The sequence below is a fragment of the Pinus tabuliformis genome, chromosome J (assembly GCF_031772625.1).
Source record: "Pinus tabuliformis cultivar Carrire ecotype Pingquan chromosome J, CPIR1, whole genome shotgun sequence".
Taxonomy (NCBI): Eukaryota; Viridiplantae; Streptophyta; class Pinopsida; order Pinales; family Pinaceae; genus Pinus; species Pinus tabuliformis.
In genome coordinates this window covers 500052716-500067597 of record NC_142295.1, presented here as the reverse complement: position 1 = coordinate 500067597, position 14882 = coordinate 500052716, and positions in this window count along the sequence as shown.

The window sequence follows — 14882 nt, the reverse complement described above, 5'->3', positions numbered from 1 at the left end:
GATTATGTGGAAAGTGACGATGAGCTGGATAAAATCTATAAGATACTAGAGCAAGATCGATATTGTATCAATCCAGTAGCATATGGATGGATTGCATGGGATTGGGAGAGCTCCTGCACTTCTGATTCAGATGAGGAATTAGAACATTGGCATAATCGCTTACATCAAGTTTCTACATTATGTTTAAATATGATGACGAAGTCACTGCGTTGTGTTTCATCGGAGGTAATAAAGTTAGCTTATTATGATGGTTTGACTGATGTAGATATGTTTTTAGATGAATTTAAGTGTTAAATCCTTGAGGAACACCTCTTTTAAGCCTTAGAGTTGGCACTATGTGCTACACCCACACAATGATGGGTTACGCATAAGGATAGTTTTACTAGATGGCGAGATTAAAGAAGAATGATGAAGCTCTGATTTGGGCATGCTAATACTAGAATGATGGAGAAGTACAATGGAAGGGATGATCTGCGCGATCACCTAGAAAAATGGACTAAGGCATGGGGAACATAACTATAGCCATAGTGGGTACATATCTTTTGTCATACCTTAGATATGATCCCCATGAACTGGTACCTCGAAACAGAGCTCCACCATGGCACTGCAGAATGGGATGTATTGAAGGAGGGATTCTTATTGACTTTCAACTTCAAGGATGGATTTCCAAGAATTGATGAAGTGCTTCAAGAAATTAAAGCAGTTATCTTCAGAACACCGAAGGAACCTATGGAATGGATCCAAGCAGATTAGAGCACCTAGTTACACCATGCATTGGAATGCTATAATGTGACCGCTAAAGAGGAGGAAGAAGACTCGAGCAATATTAAAATTCTGAAGATAGAAGGGAATCATGAAGTCGAAGGCCCACAAGTACAGAACCCAGACACCTTTGTACCTTTGAAAATGAAGCAAGTAAACATTGGCACTAAAGAAGAACCAAAGTTCATAGAGATTAGAGACTATTGGGACGATGCTATAGTAGATAAAGTTGTTAAATTACTTCGCGAGTACCAAGATCTCTTCCCCACTAAGTTTTTGGATTTAAAGGGCATAATCGGTGATTTGGTCATTATGAAGATCACATTTAAGGTGGATTCAAACCCTATTAAACAAAGACCTTATCACCTTAATCCAAAGTATAAGGAGAAGTTTTGAAAAGAGCTAGATAAAATGATGGAGGCAAGCATTATAAAACCTGTTGAAGAGTCTAATTGGGTGAGCCCGATGGTTGTCCAAGATAAGAAACAAAAGTGTGAAATAAGGATTTGTGTATATCTATGGAATCTTAATGATTTATGTGTTCATAATCCATTTCCGACGTCGTTTATGGATGAGGTGTTAGATAATGTTGAAGGGAAGGAGGCATATTCCTTCACTGATAGATTCTCCAAGTATCATAAAATTAAGATTTCCCTAGAGGATAGAAGAAAAACCACCTTCATGACAGAGTGGGGTTCCTTTGAGTACACTGTTATGCCATTTGGATTGAATAATGCACTTGCAATATTTTCTCGTGTATTCATAGTGGTGTTCAAGGAATTCATTCATAAATTACTGGAAGTGTACTTTGATGACTGGACAGTGTTTGGCTTAGTGAAGTGCCATGTAGAAATTCTGCGTCTGATGTTGGATACATGTCAAAGATACGAGATAGCACTAAATCTGAAAAAAATGTATATTTTGTGTTCCTTTTGGGATCTTGCTAGGTCATGTTGTGTGCAAGCAAGGATTGATGGTAGACCCTGCAAAGATTGTGGTGCTTGTGAACTTGGAGAACCCTAGGAAGGTCAAGAATTTGTGTGCGACGCTGGGACACATGGGATACAATAGAAAATTCACTAAATATTATGCTCAAATTACCGTTCCCATGGAGAAACTACTAAATAAGGAGGCAACATTCTGTTGGGATGAATAATGTCAACGCAACTTAGATATGTTAAAATAAAAGATGGTAACTGCACCAATATTGGTATTTCCTTATTGGAAAAAGCAGTTTCATGTACATGTGGATGCTCCTTACATTGCATTGGTTGTAATACTCACACAAGAGGGCAAAAAATTATTTAACCAAAAGGGTGGGAGCATAGCCAGTAAAGGATTATATAGGGGCTAAGGCAGAAAAATTCTTATTTGAACATGTCTTAACAAGGTTTGGATGCCTGAAGGTCTTGATAAGGGATAGGGGTATGCACTTTTTGAATGAAACAATTAGCGCGCTGACACAGGAATTCTAGGTCTACCATCAGAAGAGTACAACGTAACACCCGCATGAAAATGGGACAGTTGAAGATTTTAACAAAATTTTGGAGAATGCGTTGACAAATATCTATAATGAGTGACATAATGATTAGGACTTGCACATAGCTGTGGTGCTATGGGCCTATAGGACAACTTGTAAGAACTTGACCAGGCAAACGTCATTCAGATTATTCTATGGGGTCGAGGAAGTAATGCCTATGGAATACATTGTGCCAAGTCTAAACATAGCATCTTTGATAGATATGGCAGATTGCGAGGCCCTAGAAGAACATCTCGCACAGCTCATGGAGCTAGACGAGGATCAATTTTTGGTAGGATTCCACCAGCAAGTACAAAAGGAACACAAAAAAGCATGGCATGATTGCCATATCAAGGTTCGCACATTCAAGGTAAATGATCTTGTGTTGTTATATGATAGTAACTTGACTAAATTTCTAGTTAAATTTTAGATGCATTGGTTAGGACCATATAGTGTCAAGGAAATTACAGACGGTGGCACAATTTAGATTGCGAAGCTAAATAGAGAGCCCTTCCCAGGAAAAGTGAATGGAAGTAGGTTGAAGTTGTATACGGGGGATCATGCGCAATGATTATATGGTAGAAAGATAGTCTTCGTGCTCCAGGTAATTGCAAGGGAGCGCGGGACTATAAACTACACTTCCTGATTTGAAGGACAAGGTAGCACTTCACTTGCGCGAAGATTGAAGAAGATCCACCAGATGAAGCTGTGCTCAGGACGCTGTGCGAGAGGGAAAGGAACCACATATCACAGCAAGAAAATGACCGTTGGAGTTACTATTCATGATGGGAAGGCTAGAAAGCGGTTAAGAGGAGTGGGGAGGCACAATTAACGTAAAAATCTTTAAATATCTTCTGCCAAAGTAGGATTTATTATCAGAATGCGGGGGGAACAGTCAGATTTGAATTCAAGTCCACCTATAAATTGAGCATGCTGGTCCAGCAGAGAACACTTTGAATTCTAAGAATTGTTGGAGCCTTTTGTTGTTGGATGCATATGAGCCGAGAGTTCTAGAAATAATTTATGTCGCTTGTGAACTATTCTTCTTTATGGAAAGAATTACTGCCACTAACCCCGCTGAAGCCCTAAGTTCAAGCACTATTGTTTTTGATATGCCAGGACTAGACGTTACAAGTATGGAAGCTTCGGCCTTTGTGCCTATCACACCAAGATTACTCGGCCGAAGCCCACCAATGCAAAAGAAAAATAACCCACTGCAAAGGTGAAGCACTCTTCAAAGGACAAACAGAAGAAGCCACTGATGCGAATGTTGCCAAGAAAGAATCTGGAGGTGTTTAGTCAATTTAGTGTCCTAAATTGCTTGCATGAATTAGCAACTAAGGTTTGTAGACTAATGAAGTGTGATGCACTATATGTTCTTAGTTAACCTTTCTCTTACTTCGTTGTTTTGTATTTTTATGTTTGTTTTGGGTGTTTTTGTTCTTTGATGTCTAAGAATATACAATCTATGAAATATTTAAATGGATCTAATGAATTTTAAAGGAAAGGAAAGGTTCCTAAGTTAGTCTAATCTCCTAAAAATGGACCAAGAACTGTTAACTAGTTAGAACCTAATAAGAAAACATAGCATCTATCTTATCTTATCATTAGTCCTAATCCATGGATCTAGTTCTTAAAACCAGAAGTGATATTGATGCAGAAGGTAACTCAATAATTGCATTCATTTAAACATTCAACCATTCAATTTTGGAATATGATGGAATCAATCTATTTGAAATGATTTTTTGGAATGTCAAGTGGTGTAACTAAGTAAGGACCTAAAAGAAAAAAATAAAAGGTAAAAGCATTTAAACTAACAATGTACTAAGTAAATTCAATCACTACATGAATTAGATATTTAACCATTTAAGTTAGAATCATCATCATTTTGAAATGGTTTTGAGAACGTCTATTAATACAACTAATTGATAGTTCTACGCTAAGAAAATGAGAAACAAAATAGTAACAAAACTAAGCAACTGTGTATTCTTATTACTTCAATCTTCATTCAGACATTTTTCCACAAAATATCTCAGAAGAACAAGGCTGCACAATTGTGATTTTATCCTTACACTATTGGTTACAAACTGAAATGAAACATCATTCTAAATTAGAGAAAACAGACTTGTGGAAAACATAGTAATAGAAATTAAACTGAAAACAACAAGTGAAAAACCTCCATCAGTGCAGGGGCCCTCTGCAACTGATGTGGCTGAGTGCTAGCTAGTTAAAGATGCACTTTAAACCACCATTAACAAAATGAAGTTTGTATTATGAACAAAAACAAAGTCTGAACACAGAGTATCAACAAAAATCTTGTAATTGCTTGTAGCTTCTAACTACCTCTCAGTTTCATGCAACCGATATTTATAGGAAAATAACATAACTATTTTAAGAGAAAAAATTGCTACAGGTGACTAATTCAAATTGCAATAGGACTTTTTAACTTCTAATCAGCTACAGGTGGCTTATTTCGAATTAATTGTTTAACTTATGATCAGTGATAGGTGACTTAATCCAAATTAACTCTTCAATAGAGATGTTAGACTCTTGATTAGCTATGAAAGAGAAAATCAAGAGTCCTACTGCTTCTAGATAACGTATTTGACTCCATATTTGACCATGAATTTAGGCATGATTTTCTATCAATCTGGACCAAGTGAATAGGATAGAATCCATGTGGATATGATTCTGGAAATGTCCATGTGGCCCAGTTCTTCATTTGACACCTACAACCTGCCAAACCATGAGAGTAGCTATGGAACCCACAGTTAGCTGTAGAATAGGCTGCATTCTGTAGCTAATTTTCAAAATTCTATTAAAATAGAAAGAACATGAAAATATAATATGGTGATCATTTTAATGCTTCCTTAAGACAAAACCTAGCATTTATCATTGATTGGATCTGTAGTCTTATGGGAAAATGAGAGAAAAAAGGTGAGAAAAAATGTTAAGGGAAGGTAGTTTTGAGGTTCAACATACCCCCACTACAAAATCATTGCATGTCCTCATGCAATTTGCCAAAAATGTGAGTTCTTCTTCTCTAATGCATTTTCTCAGACACTTTTGCTAGTACATCTAATTTTCTTCTTTTTCTCTTCTTTGAAGTGACTGTCATTCTGGGTTTTCTCATAAGAAGCTTGTACTTGAGGTTAATGACTATTCTATTCATAATCTTATTCTTTCTTTTCAACTTCTTGTTTTTCTTATACCACAGTCCTAGATGTAGAATGGTGCTATTATGAATTTCCTTGTCCAATTTATTTTGTTCCTTCAAGGTTTCATTCTCCTGTTTGATATGTCTGTTCAATATCTCTAATTCATAAATTTCTTGTTTGAGAGAGTCAATTAGAGGTTCTTGTGGATTGATAGAAGGTTCTGGATTCATTGAGGCACTTCTCTTCTCCATTGATTCTATGTAATCATATATTTGTTGCTACACTGGGTCTATGCCTGGAGATCTTCTGCATGGGCTACTTCAAAATGATGATCAGGAGAGTTTTGGGGACTGTGTGCAGAAGGGATGTTAACAAGAGATGTTTCTGGGGTTTCCTCGTCTAAGTTTATAAACTCTGTCCCTTTTGACAATGTTTTCTTTACCAAACCTCGGAGTCTAGAGCTTCTTCTAGGTTGTGGATGACTTACATTCTCCTCCTCTATGACCTTTTTCTCTTTTCTTATTTTTCCTCTTGCCCTGATTTGCTTCTTGATTTCCGTCAGTTCTTCAAAGATTAATTTTTCATCATCTTTCTGTAATGAAGACTCAAGTCTGTCTTTAATAGTTATACCAGTCTTCTTTCTTCTGCTTCTTCTAACATTATCTTCTTTGGAAGACTCTTATGCTTCTTGGAAATGGTTTCTAATGAGGAAATTCTCAGAGGTATCTCCTATGCCTTTTAAATGAAACTCAATCAGTATCTTTATCAACCCATGATGATACATGGTTGTATCTATGAACTCTATTTTCTTTTGCACATTTGAGGCCATCCTTCTTAAACTATTTAGCAGGAAGAAAGGAAGATTGATTTCTCCGTTTTCTAGGAAATTCATCAGTAAACGGATATGGTAGACATACATGCAACTGAATCTCCCTTCACAGGAGATAAATTTTAGTAATATCAAAAGCATGTTCCTCCACTTACTTTTAAAAGCTGAAATGAGAATTCCTTTTCTAAAAGCAAAGACATCCATACCTATGTTTTTGAGTATTACTTTCCATGATTCACTTTGGAATTCCTTGTTTTTGAACCATCTTTCACCATGCCTTGGAAGTGTTAGAGTTCTATAGAGATAGGATTCATAATTTTGAATTGGCTAAGTTTGAGCCTTGTAATATTGTACATACCTTTTCTTTCTGCAAATTTTTTCCATATTAAAAATTAAAAAAATGTAAAGAGGGTATGTCCTAAAAGAAATATCAGAGGACAAAAAGAATAATAAAAGATCAAAAATGAAAAAATATAAACCTCAAAAACAAAAATAGATCATGAAAGTGTGCAAGTCTAAATTCCACAACTATTTTACTGCTTTACTATTTTAAAATAATAGTTGTGTGCAGCTTGTCATACATGCCACAACCCATGGTAGTCAAACTGTTTAATCTTGGCTATTTCATGCTTTCAATTTTATGTTTATAGTTAGAGAATAAAATTTGACCAAATAGCTTAATCTTGGAAAATCATTAGATAGGTAGAGAAAATAAAAGGAGCTCATCAATTTAATCTAAGCCCTTGGATGATATAAGGTTAGAATTAGATAGTTTACTTTTCAAAAGAAAAATGAATGATAAGGGTTTTCTAGTCTAAATGCACCCAAATAAAATGAAGAAAAAATGGTAGGGTAAGTAGAAGAAAGGTTGTTGAAGTATAAAGTTGATTGGATAAAAGCACATTTATCATGCTTGATTATATGTTTCAATGTGCATGAGCATTTAAGAAGAAAAAACAATGGTTTACAAGTTCATTTAATTAACTCCCCTTCATTCTTTTCACCCCTTTACTTACTAATTTCCCCATCCACAAGTAAGTTCTAGTACTTAAATCCTTCAAGTCATAAAGGCTCAGAGCATTTCTCTGACTTTTGGTGGGACCGGACCCTCAGCTTAATGACTTATGGACATCAAGTGTTAGAATTCCCTTCATAAGATTCATTTCCCTTCATTACCCTAATAAAACCCCTTTTCCTAAGGTTAAACTTCATTTGCCTATGAAAAGTAAAAAACCCCCATGTTAAATCCTATTTCACTCAAAAAACCCACAAAAGTGCTTTATCCTAAGTGTAAGTGTATGTGAAGAAAGTGCATCAATATTACATTATGCTTAGTGGTATGTTCACTCCACACATTCATTTCATATTAATTTTTAACTTAATTATATAATTCCTGATATACCTTTTCCCGTATATTAAATAAATCCCCTATATAAATATCCCAACCCTTAGTTTTAATATAAACTATACAATTTACCCCATATCTCGACAAAACTGATAAATCCCATCATTAAACCCTGCCCGATCATTTAATCCCATGATTAAATCCTAATTAATCCCAAACCGCCAAGGATTAAAACCCTCGGCCCCCCTGAAACCTATGTTCATATCATCCGTGCACATCGCTTGCGCAACTACCATCCAATCATTAGCACCCTCATCTGACAGTCCACAGCCATATCAGGTTCACCTGGTGACCATTGTTACCCGCCTAATAAGGTGGTTTTCCATGGCCCCCATCTGCGACATGTCACGCAATAGCATAGATCGGGTGACCCCTCCCAAATATCGCATCCTCCACAAAAGCGGTGCGATGGCTTGGGAAACCGCCTCCCCACTAAACCCAAAAAAACGCCCACTATTCATTTGTAAAATTACCCTTCAAAAAGTGATCGTTGCTCAATAAAAAGGCTGAGAAGCCCTATTTTTCCTTTTTCGTTCATTTTCTTTGTGAACCTCTACAAACTAGTGCGACTCTTGCAAACACTGGATTCACCAATTGAACTCCAATTTCACTCCTGAAGAAGCTGCAGAGACCCAAATTAAGCTCTCAAATCCGTACCAAAGCCATTCAAACTTCTGCAGTGGTTGTGACACTGAATTTGCAGTTAATTCACCAAATTCGAGGTATTTGAAGACAAATTACCAGAAAACTCTTTCAATTTGAAAACATTCAGTATTTGAAGTGTTTTAATTAAGTAAAATTAATTGAAATTACTTTAAATTTAAAATTTTGTGCCCAAACCCTTCTGAAAGCTTCCAATTTCCGTCAAGACCTCTGAATAATCCTGTGAAAGTAAAATTCAAATCCACAAGAATTGAATTTTGGATGCCCCTATCGCCATGGATGTCAAACCTATCACAACTCCCCATTTGGATATTGACCACCTCCCCCTGGTGGAGATGGATTTTCAAATCAGAAACACAAGTGTATATGAAGTCCTACTCAAAATTCATTGTTTGAGTAAAGATAGATATCTGAACCATTCTAATGACATTGGCCTTTGAGACTCCAATTTGCCCAAATACTATTTTCCCCAAGTACATGTCTTTCCTGAAATTGTCCATATGTGCCATTCCTGTTACATTCCCAGCCAGAGAGCTATAATGTCCCCTGACCAAAAGGTTTTGTTCACAATTACAGCTGAATCAATTAATGAGATGTTGCAAGTCCAACCAGGTCCAAACCTGACCCCACTCTCCATTGGGGATTTGTTAGACCTGTACACCAAGTTGAGTCCCTCTAGACTGGCCCAAATATTTCAAACTTTCATTGTAGAAGAGAAGCACATTCCTAAATATGCCCCTCCATATGTTTTTGCCATTTTCTCTGAAAGGGGCAAGCATATTGTGACTATGATATCATGTATTTTGGGTTGTACCACAGATGAATTTGTTGATGAGCTCGTCCTAGCCTTCATGTCTATTTTCACCCCAAGAAATCCTCCTGCTACTTTGTACAATTATGCCCAGTTCATAGCTGAAAGGATGCATGAACAGTTTACTAGAATGCACAATGAAAGAGTATTCAAGTACTCATCTGTACTATACCATATGTTTTTGTATTATCAGTCAGACAAATTTCCCTTCACCCTCCAGAAGCTGGATAACAAAGGCCAGCCCAGGTCTATTATATTTTGGACACCATTATTCCACAGGTATTCATCACCATACACCTATACAGACTTCATTGACTCTTTTTTCCATCCAGTCATGACTATGCTGATAGGAAGCCCTCGACCAAGGATAAGTCAAGAAATCAAAAGAGTCCTCCAATTGTCCAAGAAAAGTAAGGTGGGAGATTGGTACCTTTACTAAAACCACACTTAAATAAGAATCTATGGTTGCTAACTAGCCCCATACAAACTCCCCAAATGCCTCCCCATGAGGTTATTTTCTCTAGAGTATTATAGGCAGATAATGAACTCTGATGAGGTCAACTTTGTCTCAGCCAAGAAAAGAACTCAATTCAAAGTCAAAAATCAGTTAGGCCCTTTCATTTGAAATTTTAGAGAAGTGGGGCAGGAAGCAGATTAGATTCTATAACAAATGAAGTTCCAAAACAGTTTCATGTGGAGATATGATCCTTAAGGGTTTATGACCAAACTTAGACAAAAGGTCAAATTCGAGCCTTACAATCATCACCCCATACTAGAGATATAAAGATATGTCAATCAATCTGAGTGGTTGGAAAACACTCTCATAGATAGGGATAGTACAAAGGTAGATGTTGAAAATACCTTGTATGATTTAGAAGGATAGCTTGATGAAAGCTCATTCCTACGGGTACCACAACAAGAAGCAACTATGATTACCCCTACAGTTTTGCAGACTCCTCAGAATGAGGAAAAGAATCCGAAAAGGAATAGAGAGGGAGCCTCCACTTCAGGCATGGACACATCCAATATGCAGTATGAAGCCAGCCAGAGCAAAAGGCCAAGGCTCAATCCTATTTCAGAACAGGAAGGCACAAAAGACTTAGCATAAATAACTAATACTAAGTTAGATATGAGCAAGGGCACAACTCCATCTGGAGAAACATAGGAGCCATCTGCATCATAGACTCAAATGTTAGAAAGGTAGCTCAGTGTAGAAGTCTCCTCATTTAGTAGGCCTGTTGATAAAGATAAGGACATAAAGGACAGGTTTAAAGAAATCAAAATGAGAAATGAGAAACTGAAGGCACAGTCTTATGCATAGTATCTCAAGCTTACACCTACTAATCAAACTAGGTTGATGTCAGCTTTTGACATCAAGGAAGGAAAGATGCAAATTTCCTTCATAAAGCCAACTGTTCAACAACCAAGGACATCAACAGATTTCAAGAATATTGATTTTGAGGTATTGGCAAGCGATATTCATCCCATTGACCAAATTTAATTTCACAAACAGGATAGAGAGATGATTTACTCCACCCCTACTGGAAAAGCCATAGTTGCCCATCAGTTGTAGAATTCATTGAATAATATCTCAGCTCAGTATCAGTTGGAAAAGGCCTCCTCATAGGCCAAAGACACTAGAATCAAGTCTTTGGAAGACTTAGTGATTGAATTGGGACATGATCCCAAAGAAATCAAAGCTACTGAAAAACTGATCAAGAAAAAGAATGATGACATTGCAGCACTCAAAAAGTAATTGAAGATACCTCAGCTGCAACATCTCCAGACACAGGAAGTCTTGGAAAATTAAACCAGGCATGAAGAGTTGATGGACTTAGCCCTCAAACTAAATGATCAGTTAAGGGAGGCAAAGAAGGAATTGGATAGTTTAATCTAATTGAACCAAAGTGATATTGGCACTACATCAGTGAATGTCATCCCAGTAGTCTCAACAAATATTCCTTCCAAATTGGCGGCCTCATTGGCTCCCATAGATCCTATTGCCATAGCACAACAGGTTTCAACAAAGTCTACATCAGCAGCAGGTAAATCAGGTGAAGAAGCAAGAAATTTAGTTAAAGCTATGGAAGAGATGTCCATACAGGCAACAAAGATGAATAAGCTCAAAGAAAAGGTGACAAGCTTAGAAACTGATTACAAGCTTGCCAAAATCATGCACAAAGAAGAAGTGCAAAAAGCTGCCAGGATGAGTGAAAGATTAAAAGCCATGGAGAAGGAGCTAACACTAAAGGAACCCCTTGGGCAAGCTAAGGAACTACTATGGATCAATATTATTGACTCCATCAATGATATTTGACCATCTATTCAGGTGATTTTTGAACAGATAGATTTAATAAAAATGGCTACAGAGGCCATCCAAAGAGTAAAAGAAGAATTAGGAGAAGTGCTAGAAGATGCTACCAGAATTATCCAGTTTCTTAACAGTAAAAATAAGTATGAGATTTATGAATTGGAAATAGAGGATAGAACAGAGACAATTTTGGAGGTGAGAAAGGTCCTCTCCAAGAGAAACTTAATGCTAAATCTGGAGGACAAGTGTTAGAATATGTAGGTAGCCGTTGACATATTTATGGCTAAGTTTCAAATCTTGAGAGAGAAAGGGTTACCCAGTCCCTTAGTAATAAATGACAAGCTCATGACACAACAGGATTACAATAGCAAAATCAGAAAGCTAGCAAAAGAATAGGTCAATACATCATCAATCAAGGAATTTCCAATAGGAAAAGTACTCTACCAGATATTTTAAAACTTGTTTTACCTCCAGCATGAGGTAAAGCACTTGTTTATCAATAAGCCTACTTTTTCCAAGTACACTGAGGCAGATGAAATATATAGGAGGATGCTAAAAATCTAATTATTTTAGGCCCCTATACTACTAGTGTAACCCCTTATTGCTATTAGTAAAACCCCTTATTATATTGATGTACCCATGTAGTGCCCATATTGTTACTATTATGCCCCATAGAAGCCCACTCTTGTTATTATTGTGCCCTTACATTATTATTGTTATGCCGGCTTTGATTATATTATGACCACTTAGACTCCTATATATAGAAAGGAGGTCTTTTCATTTGTATCATGGAAGAATTATTCAGTTGTGTAATGTAAAGGAGGTATCCCCCTCAAAGAGACTGAATTCTAAGGCGTTCAACTATCTTTTCTATCTTTTTATGAGCTGGTTTCATAACATTTGGTATCAGAGCTTTGGATTCTAGGGTTTTGCTGCTCCAAATTTGTCATTGTGGCATTTTTGCTATAAATTTTTTCTGCGATGTTTCAGAAGTGAAAAAAACCCATTTGAGACAAAATCGCGCCAAAACTCAGGTCCAAATTTCAGAGCTTTTCACGCTATATTTTCGGAGATATGATCTGAGGAAGTTGGTCTTTTTGAAGACTCCTCAATTACATTCCAAACAGGTGACCTGGGGAAAATCTTCATAACTTTTTTTTTGAGCATCGGATTGAAATTTCGTAAGAAGTTATAGAAAGAGAATAGACTATAATGTCGTGTGTATATTTTTCAGATCCTAAGGTTAACACAGTGGCACGTGGCACTTCATACAAGTTTGATCTTCTGAAAAGGTATATAATCAGGTCATCTTAGGAGATTGTTCATAACTCTTTCTTGGAGAATCTAAATTTGATCAGATTGGTGGCATTAGAAAGAGGACGCAAAGGGATACTACAAGTTGCAATTTCATAACTTGAAGAACTGAAATTATAGAGTTATAGTCATTTTAATATCGAGCTCCTAAAATCAAGAAAAGGTGATATGATGAAGTTTGATGGCAAGGATCCGGTAAATTGGATACTTTAGATGGAGCAATATTTTGATCTACATGGTGTACCACTGTTAAAAAAGGTATGTATTGCATCTTCATATTTAGAACCAGATCAATTTTTATGGTATAAAGTGCTTTGTTCTCGTAAACAACTTGTTATGTGGTCAATTTTCATGGAGGAAATGATAACACATTATGAGGATACAAAGAGCAACACCTTCTTTAGAGCAACACCACAACAATTGGAAAGAGTAAAAGGGCTTTGTTACATAGTGGAAATTAAAATTATGGCAACAAGCAAGTCTACCCCTCACAACTATAAAGATGGAAGTGTTGTTTCTCCTAGCCTTCCACGACCTACAAGGGTTACACCACAACAATTGGAAGAAAAAAGAGAAAAAGGGCTTTGTTACAATTGTGATAGAAAATGTACTAAAGGTCATAAGTGTGTTGAGAAGAAATTATTTTACATAGAGTATGAAGAGGAGGAAGAAAAGGATCAAGAAACATCAAAAGAAGAGGATATACACCAGGACCCAACCCCAGAGAAAGAAGAAATGAATTAGACCATAGCTTGTAAAGCATTGGCAAGAATTACCACTCCTCAAACCCTCAAGATAGAAGGACATATCAAGAAGAAAAAGGTGCAAGAAGTGAAAGATCACATCAAGAAAGAAGAAATGAATCCAACCATATCTTGTAATTCATTGGTTGGAATTACCACTCCTCAAACTATCAAGATAGAAGGACATATCAAGAAGAAAAATGTTCAAGAAGTGAAAGATCACATCGAGCATCAAGAAATCAATCCGACCATATCTTGTAAAGGATTGGAAGAAATTACCACTCCTCAAACTCTATAGATAGAAGGACATATCAAGAAGAAAAAGGTTCAAGCAGTGAAAGATCACATCGAGCATCAACAACAAATTCTCCAACTTTTAAAGGATAATGCCACTTTAGTGCAAAATAAAATGAAACAATAGGTAGATCAACATCGTAATGAAAAATGTTTTGATGTAGGTGACTGGGTATTTTTACTGCTACATCTTAAGCAAGCTATTTATGAGAAGGAAATGTTGGCAATACTACATGCACTTAAGAAATGTCGACCTTTCTAAATGGGAAGAGACTTCAAGGTAAAAACAAATCATGATAGCCTTAAGTACTTTTTATAACAAATATTATCCTCTAAAGAACAACAAAAATGGGTCACAAAGAGGTTGGGTTATGACTTTGACATAATCTATAGAAAATGGAAGCAAAATTTTGTTGCAGATGCACTCTCAAGAAAGGATGTGGATGTGGAAGCATTGTTTTGTGCTATTTCTATTATCCAACCAGATTGGATAAATGAAGCAATGGATGAATGGAAGAAGGATGAATAAGTATGGCCACTTATTCAAAAGTTGCAAAAGATCCCAATTCAAACAATATTGCCAAAAATTGAAGAGGAAGGAAAAATCATATTGGAACTTGGAGCTGTCACAGAAACAATAACCCGATAGTTGTGAAATCAATCAATTTCAGAGTATCTCATTAAGTGGAAGAAGTTACCACTGAAAATTCCACATGGGAGGACAAGAATTTTATACAGAAACATCAAGAACTACTCAAGCGTTGAGGAAAACACTCTTTGAAGGAGAGGGGCATGTTAGGCCCCTATACTACTAGTGTAACCCCTTATTGTTATTAGTACAACCCCCTTATTATATTGATGTACCCATGTAGTGCCCATATTGTTACTATTATGACCCATAGAAGCCCATTATTGTTATTATTGTGCCCTTACATTATTATTGTTATGTCGGCTCTGATTATATTATGACCCCTTAGACTCCTATATATAGAAAGGAGGTCTTTTCATTTGTATCATCGAAGAATTATTCATTTGTGTAATGTAAAGGAGGTTTCCCCCTCAAAGAGGCTAAA